The sequence below is a fragment of the Triturus cristatus genome, chromosome 4_1 (assembly GCF_964204655.1).
Source record: "Triturus cristatus chromosome 4_1, aTriCri1.1, whole genome shotgun sequence".
Lineage (NCBI taxonomy): Eukaryota > Metazoa > Chordata > Amphibia > Caudata > Salamandridae > Triturus > Triturus cristatus.
The window spans coordinates 1,139,149,598-1,139,164,962 of NC_140585.1; the positions used below are offsets into that span (position 1 = coordinate 1,139,149,598).

A 15,365-nucleotide genomic window follows, 5' to 3' on the forward strand; every position below is an offset into this window, starting at 1 on the left:
TTTAAAAGGAAAGGAAATGTGCATGCTGCACGTGCTCCATCCATGCACATCCCTACAAGTGTCTGTCCCAGTGCAGCCATGGTGGGCACTGCGGTGGGGGGAGGGATTGTTCCACTCAGTGATAAATCATGTGCTTTGAGGGGGTAGTACTGGCCAGAACTCCATATGAGTAGGTATAGTGCACTCTTGAACATCAGTGCTGGTGAAAGGATAGCATGGGCCAAAATGTAAGCAAGCAACAGAGCCCCAACCACCTGGTTTGGCAGTAAAAATCAGCCCTCACTGGGCCGCAGTGCGCTCCATGCTCAACTGCACCTGCTGCAATATTGATCGCTACACTTCTGTTTAACACCCACATCTAACGTGCAGCACAACCTCGGTTCGCCAATGGGCACTTCTGCATGAATAGGTGCTTTATAGAGCGCCACGCGTTGCCTTCTAATAAAAATTCAACAGAGCTCGCCCGACCTATATTTCTTTTCCCAAAATGACCCACAAACAGGGGAAGAACAGAAACAATTTCAAATCAATTTTCAGTTATTGATGCATTGTGTTCAAATTCATGTAAGAAATCGGTACATTCTTCATAAAAGATATATGTACGAGACACTACAAGAATTTATCGCTCTTCATTTGCTCTATACACGTGCATAAAAAGGATCACTACCCTCGGTTCTTCCAATAACTTCACAGCGCTAGAATCCAAAGGTAACAGTTGTTCTACTAAAACAAAGGCTAGAGCTGGTCAAGCAGGGTGCATTCTTGTGCATAGGGGAACCTAAGCACGGAGAGAAGATATGTGCCCAGGGTCACACAATCTGGTCAAGCAACAGAAGCGGAGATAATAACTCTGGTCTCTTGGGGCCATCGGTATACGTCTCTCGGAATGCCTTCAGGGGCCAAATGCTGGTAAAATTGTGGACTGAGCTCACTGTCGCCTAGAGCAGAGCTTAATTTTTAGGTCTCGCCTGAGCTAGCGCTTTAGCGCTGCTCTCGCGAGAGCTTTTGTAAAAGGGGGATCTGGCAGTGCAAACTAGTGCTTTTCAGGCCTCCAAATACAGTGCATGTGCGCCGGGTGCGCGCACCATTTGGCAGCCTGAAAATCACTGCGTGATCACTTTCGCGGCCGCTTTGATGTCCTCAGTGAGCCGCGCGGCCACTGAGGACATCAAAGCGGCCGCGAAAGTGCACACCATTTGCCACCCCCTTCCTGCTTGTTGTTATTAGATTTGCATCAGTGCCTTCTTTAGGGAGTGCGCAGTCTGTGTGTTAACCATCACAGCGACTTGTTGGCTTTGCTTTTTGGGCTGTATGAAAAATTGCATTTTATACCTAGAAATGATGCAAACCCAGCAACAAACCAGTAGGCGGCTTCTTAAAGCGCGCCAAATCTGCAAATGCCTCAGAGTGCCTTGTGTCTGTGACCCTGCACCCCCATAGCTTGTTCTAAGCCTTCATCTTCCTACAGCCTCCTGCACCCCCACAGAGCTCACTACACCATCGTCTGTGTCTCCTTGTGCCCCACCCGCTACACACCCTGCTGAGCGTCTCTCTGCCCTTCCTCCATCCCGTTCAGAGGGGCCTAGCTTCCATTGGTGCAGCAGCTGCAGTGGCACCGGGGCCCAGAGGTGGGGACCGGCACCCTGATTATTGCTGAATCATTTCCTGTGCACGAGGGCCCATGACACATTGACACACTGCATTCATGGCATGAAGGCTCCTTTGTCTCCGTTTCCTTTCCTTCTCACTCTCACAGTCTAAATTTTGTTAAAAAAACCGTTTAGAATGTCAAACAAAGAACGTTTTACTCGCAAACGAAACGGAAAACTCGGGTTATTCATGGCTGTGCTGATCCTCAAGGAAACGGGAACTTCGTTGCGGGGGAAAAAGGCAAAGAGGTTTCAGCCCAAAATGGCCTCACACATGAAAGAATGTGGAACCTTCCCTGATTTCTCAAGATGGCCCGCACTGCGTTCTGCGGCTTCTCCTTCCTCCCAGCATCTTCGTCTCGCGCATCCCTCCCCTGCTCCTCATCCTGCTTCCGTGCACTTGTCTCCGGTGATGTCAGCATGACTCTGCACTTCTGCCGCCGCCCGGGGGCGTCTGGGTGCTGCTTCCTTATGTATAAACAGAGCACAGTCCAGTTACTGACGGCTGCTCTGCCAGAACCCGAATCCTCTCTGTGACCACTGTTGATACTGTTGCCAGCGTACTTACACCAAGGGCCTGTTTGACCGGTTTAACCCAGTCAAATGATTCTGTACCCGTCACGTTCTTTCTGAAGGAAAGTGTGTAACCTGTGTGTAACCGGGAACTACTTGCCTTGATTGTAGCAGAGTTATACTGTTTTAAAAGCCACGCTTCTAGCAGCATACTCGTTTCCGCAGTTTTGCGTGTTCTGTTGAGGCAACGTGTGGTTTCCCAAACCTTTATTAGTGGTTGCGTTGCACTTTTGTTTTATTTGGATTTCTGATCCTTGAGCAGGGTTTTAACTGGGCCGGGTCCTGCCCGTGCTCAGCACCCACCGATAGTTCTAACAAGCATTTGCAATGCAATAGGTCTCGCATTTACGATGTCAATTAAGCTATTGGCATTGTAAATGACTATGCCTTTTATTTAGGTTTTGAAAACAAAAATAAAAGACATTATCATTTGCAATGTCAATAGCTCAAACTCGCGTAAATGCGAGACCTATTGCATTGCAAATGCTTGTTAAAAGTAGGTATGCAGGTGCCCAAAGCTCATGTCAGGAGCCCGCGGCCGGTGCAATAAAAGTTCGCAACACCTAATACCAAGGCTGCCGAGCCTTAAACCCCCTGAGGCTTCTTTAAACTACCACACACTTCCTGCCCCTTTGTCTCTCACTCGTGCAGATTCCGGCTTTCTCCCTTTGTGACGGTTCTGTCACTTTTCTTCTGCCCTTCTCCTTTGTGCGTTTCCTCGCTCTCTTGGATAATGTCTGAGTGCCGATGGACCCCACCAGCAACCACTGCTTCAAATTAAGCACTGCCTAAAGCACCCAATGAGAGAAGGAACAGGAAATCCACATGGGACTCTCAGCTCATTGGCTCAAATTCACGTTTTTCCCTTCCTTAAAGCACTGAAATCAGGGCTGGCTTTAGCGCCGGTGGCGCCCCATGTGACAATCTTTGTTGGCGTTCCCTTACTATCAAACTCAGTGACGGCCGCGTAACAAAAGTGTAAGGGGCCCCCCTGCAATGTACACAGAGGGCCCCCTGCTCCAGATTTTATCTGGAGCGCTCAGACTCGAGCGCTGTGCTGAGGGGGGCCCCTGCACAAGGATTGTAAGTTATGAACTGCAAGTAACACGAGTATCTCTGACAAAATCAGAATCCACTGAGCTATGAACATAAAATACAATTCTGTGATCTGCATAACACATTCTTTGCAGTAACCCTCTGCTCTACTTTGTGATAAATTCAACAAGCATATGAAATGCAATAGGACTGGTATTTATTTGAGTTAGAGCTATTGGCATAGCTAGCTCAGCTACCAGACAGAAATTGCCACTTTGCAGGTGCCAAACAAAGCACTGTTCCGTGAAACAGCCTGAAAGCCTAAAATGATGTTGATAGCCTAGAAAATAAAAAGGCAGCTCAGGATGAGTAGGAGGAACCGCGGACGTGCTGGGTTGGCCAACCCATGCAAACAATGTGTGAAATAGCCTGGGCGTGACCCAAGCACGCAAAGGCGTGAGAATGAGACCCAATGCACCAATAAAAAACCTGTATTTCTAAATGGCACAAAGAACAAATGGCAATTCATGGGCATTCCAAAAGCAGATAGAGGAGAAAACCGGTCTTGCAGACAGCGCATGTGCGCTGCTTAGGCTCGACCTAAAAAGGGAGGCTCTACTTTTCATAAAACAAATGGTTCTGTGGAGTGTGGACTAAAAGGGGTTGCTTTACTACTTCCTTCAGAGGAATGCTACGGAGATGGTCTAAGCAGAAGTGTGTCAGGGATGAGCATATCCATATAGGTTTGCAGGATGCCTTCAAGCAAAAATGTATAATTGATCTACAGTCAGTGGTGATCCTCAACATTTGGAACCGATTTGGCTCGGACCTTGAACACCCTTGGTCTATGGTCAGCATTAAAAATGTGTCTCAGAAAGAAGCTGGGGTTTCAAGCTGCATAGGCTGGAGGTGAGAAATGGAGGCAGATAAGATTGAAACACAACCATATCACTGGGTTGAAATAATGGAGGAGGCCGTGACCCAGATGGTGGGCGGTCATACTCATCCCAGAATGCTCTGGGGTAATGAAGACTTTTACAGAAAGTGTGACGAGATTTGGATCATGCGCAAGGCAGGCGGGTAATTCAGAAACAGAGTTCAAACATCAAGGGAGTAATCAGTGTTCTTGAGGAAAATGGAACAGTATGCCCACTTTACAAAAACGTATCCAATTTACATCTTGCTTGTTTTACTCCTGTACATGCTCGTATGTAGGAGTGCTATGCGGATTTCCATTTAGATCCGCATAATTGTGCACAATCTTTTGTATAAATTTATGCGGAATCGTGTAACCTGCAATGCAATGTCAAATACATCGGCCACTTAGAAATTGTGTTTGCTGGTCCTTAAGAGGGACCGTTAAGATGCTCCACCTCTTTGTCCTGGCACAGCTCTCAGCAGCAATAGCTCTCCATCACTGCAAAGCACGGATGTATCCAAGGAAATGTGCACCAGTCCCTGTGAGCAAACTAGTTATAAATACTGCACCTGGGATATGCAGCCTAATGTGGTACTTGTGCCAGATAGTGACCTAAACCTCGGGGCACCTGTCTTCAGGGGGCCTTGGAGAAAGGGGTGGGCTGGCATTACAATAGCAGTCATTTCAGCTCGGCTGGCTGCATTTAAGGCACTTGAGGAGCTTCACCACTGTTTTTTACTTTACTCCACATTAGCATGTAATATGTTCTACACCCGTGTGGTGCGCAGTACCTTCTGTGCTGCACATCACTTGCCCCTGAGCCACTGTGCTACATCAGGCAGCGTGTACAGAAATGGTGCCCACTCATGGGTACTTCTGTATGTACCCAGGGCAGCACGAGACACATCCATTCCCTCCACAGTGGCGTCATATGGGGCCTTAGCCCTCCAGCCCCACCCAGTGTCAATTTTTGTCTGCAAGACATATAGCAAGCATCACATTCTGCACCGGGGCCCCATCATTTTGCATTATGACTGGCCATTTCACCAGCAGGGCACTCCCCCAGGAGGAAGGACGGTTTTACCCTAGTTAGGGGCTCAGCAGCTGGGTACATCTTAGTTCCACTGACAGTGACCCATGTCTGGCCACACCCATGACACTGAGGGCGGTGCAAGAAACACTGATGAGCCCATAACTAGGGCAAAACCGGTCCTTGGATGCTTGTGTTCTGGTTCAGGGAGGACCAGGCCTGGCAGTTGGGACTGGAGTGTTCCCATTGGAGCAGGGTCAAGACTGATATGCATATCACTGGGTCTAAACTGAGGTGGCACGGAGGGCACATGAAGGATGGGTTGGAAAGCTACCTGAGCGATTGGCAGTGGTTAGACTAACTGCATGTAGTCCCCCATTCACCATTTGTGTTTTGTGGATTTAATGGCCAGGACACCCAGTCTGAAAACTGATCCAGCACCATTGCTCTTGTGGGTTTTTTTTTATTCCTGCTAGCTTCATTTGTCACCATTGTTTCTCTCCCTCTTTCCTTCACCTTTTTCTGCCTCCATCTCTGGCTTGGCCTGAAGTCTGATGATGAAAAATCAGTCTCAGCCTTCAAAAATGAATGCTGGTGCCCACCACCTGCATACACCAGCACTGCAAGGGCCAATCTCTTTGGTCAGAGGCATCTGCCACGGATGTGGGCATCCAGCTGGTCCTAGTCTGGGAAAGTTTAAGACTATAGCATTGTTGAACCGAAAGTGGCTAGTTACCTACAGGGATTGTGGAGCGCAGTGGCCAATGGGAAGTGATGGGGTGGGTCCGTCTAGGAGACCATTCCTTATTCCTCAAGGGATCCCTCATGTTATGCAACCTTGGCCAGGTGAGACCCATTCCTGCCCGCCCTATAGGTCTACATACTCAACAGGTGACTGGTTGTTCCCCAAACCTATTGGCCTTGGTATGATGTCTGTTGGACTTTCCCAAACCCATCACCCCTTCAGATCCACTCCTCATTGAGGTAAAAAATCACCAGATCCATCAGTAAGCCGCCCCACCCGTCGTGCAGAAATCCTATTAAAAACACAAACATATCCCTTAAATACCTTCTCCGCCCATCACCTGTGCAACACCAGCACAGGGGATCCTTCAGGGCAGCGGTTGGAAGAGAAAAGCACTCTCCTGTCCTCCTCATACAAAGACTTGGCAAGGCCCTGGCAGGATGAGCAGTGTAATTGTCCCCATTGTTGGCAAGAAGCTGGTGTCACATTCCCCCGTGGCCCATACAATTAGCCTTTGTGTCCTTTGCCACCTCTTGTGCAATCTTTCGTTCACCCCCTAGAGAATAGGTGGATTAGTGGGTAAACGGTCAGCTAAAGACGCAGGAGACCAGATGTGTTATGCACCATCCATTAGTTCAGCAAACGGTGTGATCTTGGGCAAATCTAAGTGTGCCAACCCCTCTTCTTCAGCCTGCCTATAATGGGGTCTATCGGAAACAGACAACCGCTCCAATTTAAGTGAGATACATGAAACATCGACATTTCAATTTCAAGTGCCTAGAAGCATATGCAGACAGCACTATGCTCTATAAGCCGAGGCATGTTTTTGTTGGCTCTGCTAAGGTCGCTTTGTTCAAACAATAATTCTCAAAGCCAATAGGTATTGACATTTAGGCACACTGGCTTTGCCAGTGGTTTTTGCTGATGTGGTGTTGCATCACGGGATGGAGGGCGGCATACCATACCTAGACAGGTGCATCTCCATGAAGGCGCTTGCCCTTTTTTTCTTTACTGATCCAAGATGGCAGATGCCATTAAAAGCGGTTAAAAACAAAAAATTGAACTTTAGTTGTGCAAACACCTTTTACAATATGAGACGGATCGACAGCAAAAGGCAACGCCCAGGCCCTCAAAAAATAAAACATTAACTAAAAAAACCAAATTAAAACGATACACAGGCCCTTTTGGCTTGGCTTTGAGAGAGGACAAAGAAAAAAATGCAGGGTGGAGAAAGCAAAAAAAGAGCTTGGGGAGGGACAAGGGAGCAACATGGAGAGCACTGGGGATTTTTTTTTGGGGGGGGTAGAGTAGTACACAAACACTAAGTTTTTAAAACCTTTAAAATGTTGGCTACTTTACAAAATAGTTTTTTCACTCACTTAGTACCCCCTACCAATCCGCATTCCGCCACTTCTACTGCCCCTTTCATGCGCCCTGCTCGTCATAATGTATTTTAACATTATGTGCCAGGGTGATTGTTGGAAAACCTGAAGCCCCCCCCCCCCCTCAGTCTCACTGACCAAGCTATGCCCCTGGGAACACACTGACCCACAGAGAGTCACCACCCTCTAGTATAGGGTCAAAGACTCTACCTTGGCTAGCCGTCCTACCCCGATGGGATATAGGCAGCAAACCCGCGGACCAGGACAAAAGGGGTGGGCAGAGAAGAGCATGGCCTCTGAGCACTCATGGTTTACCAGGTAAAATGTAAAGGTTTCGGGTTCACCCATACCACAAACAAAAAAACAACAACAAAAATAGTCCATTTCCATTTCCATACTCCTGCTGTTTCACTCACTCCTGCTCCGACTCAAACTCAGAACCTCCCCCGGGCTAGGCAGGGAGGGTGACATGTTCTGCATGGACCCTACAGCTCGGAAGCCTGGGGAGCCCCCCACGAACCCCGACATCTGCTTGGAGTTTTACAGAGCAGGATCAGATGTGGCCTTTCTGCCTCACGCTGTTATTGGCTGGTACCCAACCACAAGGCCTCGACTGGCACCCACACACCCAAAAGAGGTCCCTGTTGCTCACCCCACCCAGTGGTATAAGTGCGCAGGATCAGAAGGGCACATGCCCTTACTTAAAAAACAAGCATTTGCAATGCAATCGGTCTCGCCTTTGAGGCCTTATAAGCATTTACCATACAGCACATTGTTTGCAGCTAAAGGCCAGCAGCGATACCACCGGGCTGGCGGGGTCCAATACTCTAAAAGAGGCAGGAGAACGTGAGGAGATGGAAACCAATCTGTGAGGGGGGAATAGGAGGGGCCCTATTGTGAATAAGAGAGCACAAGCTTGGTAGGAGTGCAGAGGCAAATGCTAAGATGGAGCAACACGTCATGAAATGAAGCCGCCATGATGCAAGTGGATAAGGTAGCTCAGTGTGTTAAACACTTCAGGAGCTGTGTGTGCATCCTGCACATTACAGGTTCGGATCCAGACCAGGAGTGCCAGGGGCAGGTGCTCTTTACCACATTACAAAACGGCACCACAAATCTCACCATCTCAGGCAGCAGAGATGGGTAGATTTTACGGGCTCACAAAGCAGTGCTATTGTTTGCCGGCTTTAACTGAGCATGTGCTACATCCTAATTTCTGTTCCTATCGGCACTTACCTGCGTTTGCTGGGGTACACGCTAACATCACGGACACCGCAGGCTCCTAGCTGCAACCCCAGTGGAAGAGCAGACGGAGGATTAAGCAGAAGGCGCATGGAAATGCACAATAACCTACTCGTGATGGCCATAGCATGTCTGGCCGGAGGCGGGCGCAAATGTGTTGGGGATATATCCGAAAATTCAAGCGCACAGGGCAGGCTTTCAATTTTTACATAGTAAAGTGTGTTTTATCGAGGAGTTTGTCCCCTGTTCATGGCTCTGCTTCTGAAAACGGAGCAGAGCAACAGATAAATGGTTGGATGTAGCGAGTGGTGGAAGTGCATTAAAAACAAAATTAAGACACTAGAGGGAGAATTGTTGTTTATGGGTGGTGCGCATGCGTTAAATTTCACGGCAGAATTAGTTATACAGTGTGGGGGTTGTACATGCGCTGATCTGTCTCAGGAAGTTATGCGCGGATGCGCATTCGTTCCGGCTGCCTATTCTTCTGTTATGTTACTGCTGTTATCAGGGCCGGCTTTAGTGCTGGTGGCGCCCTGTGCGACAATGTTTGTTGGCGCCCCCCCAATGACCACCTGCACCACGGATTCTCTCACTAGCACCCTTTAACAGTGACCAAGTCACCATAACCACACACTCTCAAGCTGCATTGAATTAGTTATATAACGCCACTCATACCAGTGTAGGGTGTCCGAGCACTTTGCATCACACACACATTACACAGAGACAATCAATCATATGTGTGTAAATCAGTGTATAGGAAATGTTACATAAGCCAAAGGACTGAAAGTGTAGGAGTCACATGTCATCCATACTGGTAGGCAGTATAGTTTAAGAGTGCTTGGTTGAAGAAATCTAAAATAAAAGATGGTTACCTCTGTCCTCCAACCAAAGAATGGGGTTGTGAAATGCTACATAAATGTTAGTTCCTGGCCTTCTTACGTTTCTTTCTCATAGGCAATGAAGGGTTATACAGCCCAGAGGGGGAGAGGGCAGAGAGGCCTTTCAGATGTAATCATTAACATTAACACTCCTTAGAAAATCTGCGCTTGGCGTTCTTTCCAGAACAATAAGAGCAGCAACAGTTAGAAGTGTCCAAACTTGACACTAAGAAATATGGATTTCGTTGACTGCTTACACCACCACTGTGAAGTGCCCTGCATGAGAAGGTGCAGCCCAGGCTGCACTGCTAACCAGCGACAGACGTCAGGGAAGTCAGAAAGGGATTTATAAGTACGTAAACTTCTGTAGCACTAATTTGCTTATTTCTAAAACAAATTGCACAACAGCAGGAACTTAAGATGCGGTCCAGGCTCCTTAGTCTCAGAGTTTTTTAAACTTGGCTTTTGAAGTTGGCACTGTTTAAAACAAAAAGTGTGATGCTGCAATGCCACTGCCACAAAACCTCAAGCGCACTAAAATGTCCTGTTATTCTCAAACAAACTTGTTCTCTACTCTCCTGATTTCTAACTTCTTGCTCAACTTTCACTGCTTATCTCTTGTTTACCATCCTTCCAAATGCAACCTACACGACGGTCGCGCCTCACAGCATCCTGATGTTGCAGTTTCTCTTGTACTTCTCTCTCATTTCTACTCGTGCATCGCAATGCCAAGTCTTCCTTGCATTTAAATTATTTGCCACAGTCTCATTCATACACCTTCAACTGTGTGCGGCCCCCTACAAGAGTGATCACATATGTACTAAAATCGAGTTTTAAAAACATGACTTTTGTTTGCATATCATTGTGTTGAGAACTGTTTTGCCCCCATCTTCCTGAGGATCTGATTCAACTTCTACAAAATCTTAAATAAGTAAATTCAAATTTCGCACCTCATGCCTATCCTTTCCTGCCACACTGACCACGGTTTGCACACGAGCATCGTACATACACCATAGTGTTACCTCTCTTGTCCAACTATCACCTTTTAACAGTGGACACAGTCATCAAACGCCATGTCGGTACCCTGTCCACTGCTTGTTATCATGTAATGGGGAGCTGTTCTAACACTCCTCCCTGCTATTAGTCATTAAATTACTGCCCATGCTGACTGAGGGGTGCACACAGCGGTTTAGAAACGAGCCTCGGGGAGCCATGGAAGTGAGTGGCCATATTTATCCAAACACTTTGTGCAAGCAGTAAACTGCTTTATAATATATCTACTCTTAACAACATAGCGTCAGCATATTCATGTGACATCTATTCTCACACATTCATGTGCTAATCAAACAAATTAAACCTGACGATCACTACTGTATTGAGCCCATTTCATTTAGCTTATATGCTTCTGTGCCCTGGTGGATTTCCACAGCTACCACTCGCTTTTGCAAAGCACTACATTCACAGCAGTCTGCTGTATTGAAGGGTGTGCTCGTCCACTATTAAAACAATCCTGTAAGGGCAAAAAAAAAAACAGCATTCAAGTCACACATGTTTAGACAGGTGGGCTCCCGCTTCTTAAGATTGATCTAGGCGCTTTGTGCCGAGCCTCTAAGAAGGCAAGAAAAGGCAAAAATAACACCCGATAAGATAAAACAAAGATAAACAAAATAAATAAATAAACACGCACGAGATGCGTCTGCCTCCTTCCTTTCGTCTATGAGCCCAGCACCGATTTTGCACTCCACCAAGCACAGTAACTTTTCCTCGCTGTCCCATGTTTCGCTGCAGTCCCGTTTGCAGGCGCAGGTTCCGATACATGGGCACAACTTCCTGTTCAGAAAGGAAATCGAAAGGGGACCAGCATACATTTCTAGTGACTCAAGCCTCCGGAAGGCTGCCATAGCGGGTCAGAACTCTCGTCTTGGCTGTAATAATAAAAGTATTTTCCTTGCATCGCATCTAAAGCAGACTCAGGAATGTGACACTATGGCGCGCATGCGTATGCTGTAATTAGCGACCGGCATTGCGCGCATGTTAAATTTAAATGACTGCGCATGCTTCTGCACGGACACTGTACGATCCTGTGTCAGAACGAACTACTTTAAAAACAAGCATTTGCAATGCAATACGGCTCGTATTTACGCGAGACGTATTGCATTACAAATGAGAGTGACGGCATTTAAAAAACCAAGAACAGGCCTGGAGGGGGTAATTGGGGGACGAAAAGTGACGAACTGCGGGAGGGGGCAGCGGGGGGGGGGGACAATGGGCAGGCCCCTGCACCTCCTATGTTTTATCGGCAGAGTGTGGGCTGTGTCAGTCAGTGACTGACTCAGACAGCCTGGCGCACGGCGCAACGGGTGGCCCAGTAAATAATTAATTAATGCTGGCAGGCGACTGAGTGAGACCGCAATTGTAACAATTTAGCGCTGCAGCACTCAGTGACGCAGCCAGAGCTGAGGTCACGAAATTCGCCATCCCTCCACTCCTACAGCCTCGCGTGCGCACGCACACACACGCACGCATCCACTCCTCACACGCTTGCTTAGGCATGCTGAAGTGGATGCCTGCTTGTGCCCCGGGGGGACCAAAAAGTGCATTGTGATAGAGAAGCACTCTACTAGGTTCCTGCTTGTGCCCCCGGGGCACTGTGAAATGCACGCAATGAAAACAAAGATAAATCCCTTTAAGGGCTTGTCTTGAAGCGAGGAGCGGTGGCGCAACATATAAGGCTGCCGACTTTGAAGCTGGAGAGCAGAGTTCAATCCTGGCTTGGGGTGTATTAATTATAAATAATTAAAAGAAGGTCCTCGGTGTGGGCTGTATTAATCATAAAATATAAATAATTAAAGCGAGACTTGGGCTGTGTTAATCCTAAATAATTAAACAGAGATCTCAGAGTGTGGAGAAACAAATAAAACAAGCATTGTAGGGAGAGACAAATTAAACAAGCATTGGCAATGGGGTTGTGAGAAGGCATCGGAAGAAAGTAGTCTGTGCAGTAAAGGGGCCAATAGCCGTGGAAGGACACAAATGAAGACATGTCCATCATAAGGAGGGACTAACAAGCCTACAACCAATCAGAAGCCACTATTTAAGACACCAGCCAATGACAATGATGGGTGGAGATTAGTGGAGAGTGGGCGGAGCTTATATACACTATAGTGTATACTGCATGTCTCAACGAGACAGCGCAAGCGCTGCCTAGGCGAGACCTAAAAATCTGTCTGTTCCCCTACTACGTTTTAAAAAAAGGATCTCGGTAAGGCAAGAATAGTCCGACTTAAAAACGATAACTTTTTGATTCAGCCTGTGTCGTGCACATCGAGGAAGGGCTCTGCAGTGCCCACGACCTCCTCCCCCTCTGTATCTAGGGGTCTGCAAAGCAACCCTGAAAGGGCCATCAGTCTTAAGTTAGCGCGAAAACTGCTACCTCTGATGGCCCTGCTGCTGCCGTGATTCACACTTCAGTTTGTGAGGACGCTGCCTGCCCCCACTGCGACCAATGCAATGGTCACATGAGGATGCTTTGGTGGCCCCGCCCTTGACCTCCCCTGCCCTTTATTTTCAGGCTCATGCAGACTGAACGACAGCACCTGGAAAGGAAGATAAGTGATTCGTGGCTTGCTGTAAATCTGCTATCCACCCAGCCAGAACTGGAGAATAGGAGGACTGTGGCTGCTGTAGCAGAACCCCTCCGCTGGTCGATGTACCCACAGCTGACCCAGCCCCACCAGCCTCTCCTGAAAATGTGTCTGCGTGGCTGCCCAGAGGTCCCCAGCCCTCCTTTACAGCTCTGCTCTTTTCCCTGCACTGGGGGCCTGCAAGAGGAGCCTGGACCGCCTCTGCACTCCACGCTCTTGAATAATCAACCTGCAAGAGGAGCCTGGACCGCCTCTGCACTCCACGCTCTTGAATAATCAACCTGCAAGAGGAGCCTGGACCGCCTCTGCACTCCACGCTCTTGAATAATCAACCTGCAAGAGGAGCCTGGACTGCCTCTGCACTCCACGCTCTTGAATAATCAACCTGCAAGAAGAGCCTGGACTGCCTCTGCACTCCACGCTCTTGAATAATCAACCTGCAAGAAGAGCCTGGACTGCCTCTGCACTCCACGCTCTTGAATAATCAACCTGCAAGAAGAGCCTGGACTGCCTCTGCACTCCACGCTCTTGAATAATCAACCTGCAAGAGGAGCCTGGACTGCCTCTGCACTCCACGCTCTTGAATAATCAACCTGCAAGAAGAGCCTGGACTGCCTCTGCACTCCACGCTCTTGAATAATCAACCTGCAAGAAGAGCCTGGACTGCCTCTGCACTCCACGCTCTTGAATAATCAACCTGCAAGAGGAGCCTGGACTGCCTCTGCACTCCACGCTCTTGAATAATCATCCTGCAAGAGGAGCCTGGACTGCCTCTGCACTCCACGCTCTTGAATAATCAACCTGCAAGAGGAACCTGGACTGCCTCTGCACTCCACGCTCTTGAATAATCAACCTGCAAGAAGAGCCTGGACTGCCTCTGCACTCCACGCTCTTGAATAATCAACCTGCAAGAGGAGCCTGGACTGCCTCTGCACTCCACGCTCTTGAATAATCAACCTGCAAGAGGAGCCTGGACTGCCTCTGCACTCCACGCTCTTGAATAATCAACCTGCAAGAGGAGCCTGGACTGCCTCTGCACTCCACGCTCTTGAATAATCAACCTGCAAGAAGAGCCTGGACTGCCTCTGCACTCCACGCTCTTGAATAATCAACCTGCAAGAGGAGCCTGGACTGCCTCTGCACTCCACGCTCTTGAATAATCAACCTGCAAGAGGAGCCTGGACTGCCTCTGCACTCCACGCTCTTGAATAATCAACCTGCAAGAGGAGCCTGGACTGCCTCTGCACTCCACGCTCTTGAATAATCAACCTGCAAGAAGAGCCTGGACTGCCTCTGCACTCCACGCTCTTGAATAATCAACCTGCAAGAGGAGCCTGGACTGCCTCTGCACTCCACGCTCTTGAATAATCAACCTGCAAGAGGAGCCTGGACTGCCTCTGCACTCCACGCTCTTGAATAATCAACCTGCAAGAGGAACCTGGACTGCCTCTGCACTCCACGCTCTTGAATAATCAACCTGCAAGAGGAGCCTGGACTGCCTCTGCACTCCACGCTCTTGAATAATCAACCTGCAAGAGGAGCCTGGACTGCCTCTGCACTCCACGCTCTTGAATAATCAACCTGCAAGAGGAGCCTGGACTGCCTCTGCACTCCACGCTCTTGAATAATCAACCTGCAAGAAGAGCCTGGACTGCCTCTGCACTCCACGCTCTTGAATAATCAACCTGCAAGAAGAGCCTGGACTGCCTCTGCACTCCACGCTCTTGAATAATCAACCTGCAAGAAGAGCCTGGACTGCCTCTGCACTCCACGCTCTTGAATAATCAACCTGCAAGAGGAGCCTGGACTGCCTCTGCACTCCACGCTCTTGAATAATCAACCTGCAAGAGGAGCCTGGACTGCCTCTGCACTCCACGCTCTTGAATAATCAACCTGCAAGAAGAGCCTGGACTGCCTCTGCACTCCACGCTCTTGAATAATCAACCTGCAAGAGGAGCCTGGATTGCCTCTGCACTCCACGCTCTTGAATAATCAACCTGCAAGAGGAGCCTGGACTGCCTCTGCACTCCACGCTCTTGAATAATCAACCTGCAAGAGGAGCCTGGACTGCCTCTGCACTCCACGCTCTTGAATAATCAACCTGCAAGAGGAGCCTGGACTGCCTCTGCACTCCACGCTCTTGAATAATCAACCTGCAAGAAGAGCCTGGACTGCCTCTGCACTCCACGCTCTTGAATAATCAACCTGCAAGAGGAGCCTGGACTGCCTCTGCACTCCACGCTCTTGAATAATCAACCTGCAAGACGA

General features: G+C 48.5%; 1 protein-coding gene across 2 annotated transcripts in view; it reads right to left on the bottom strand.

The window, feature by feature from the left end:
• The window catches only part of LOC146856185 (coagulation factor XI-like), a 117,634-nt gene that overhangs the window by 68,509 nt on the left and 33,760 nt on the right, over positions 1–15,365 (bottom strand). The window contains exon 1 of one of the 2 annotated variants that reach the window (XM_085654237.1): positions 11,141–11,159. The exons of the other annotated variant lie outside the window; for it this stretch is intronic. The gene's annotated coding sequence lies outside the window, so the exon portion shown is untranslated. Of the gene's footprint in view, positions 1–11,140; positions 11,160–15,365 lie in introns of those variants that run through there. 2 annotated transcript variants of the gene reach the window in all.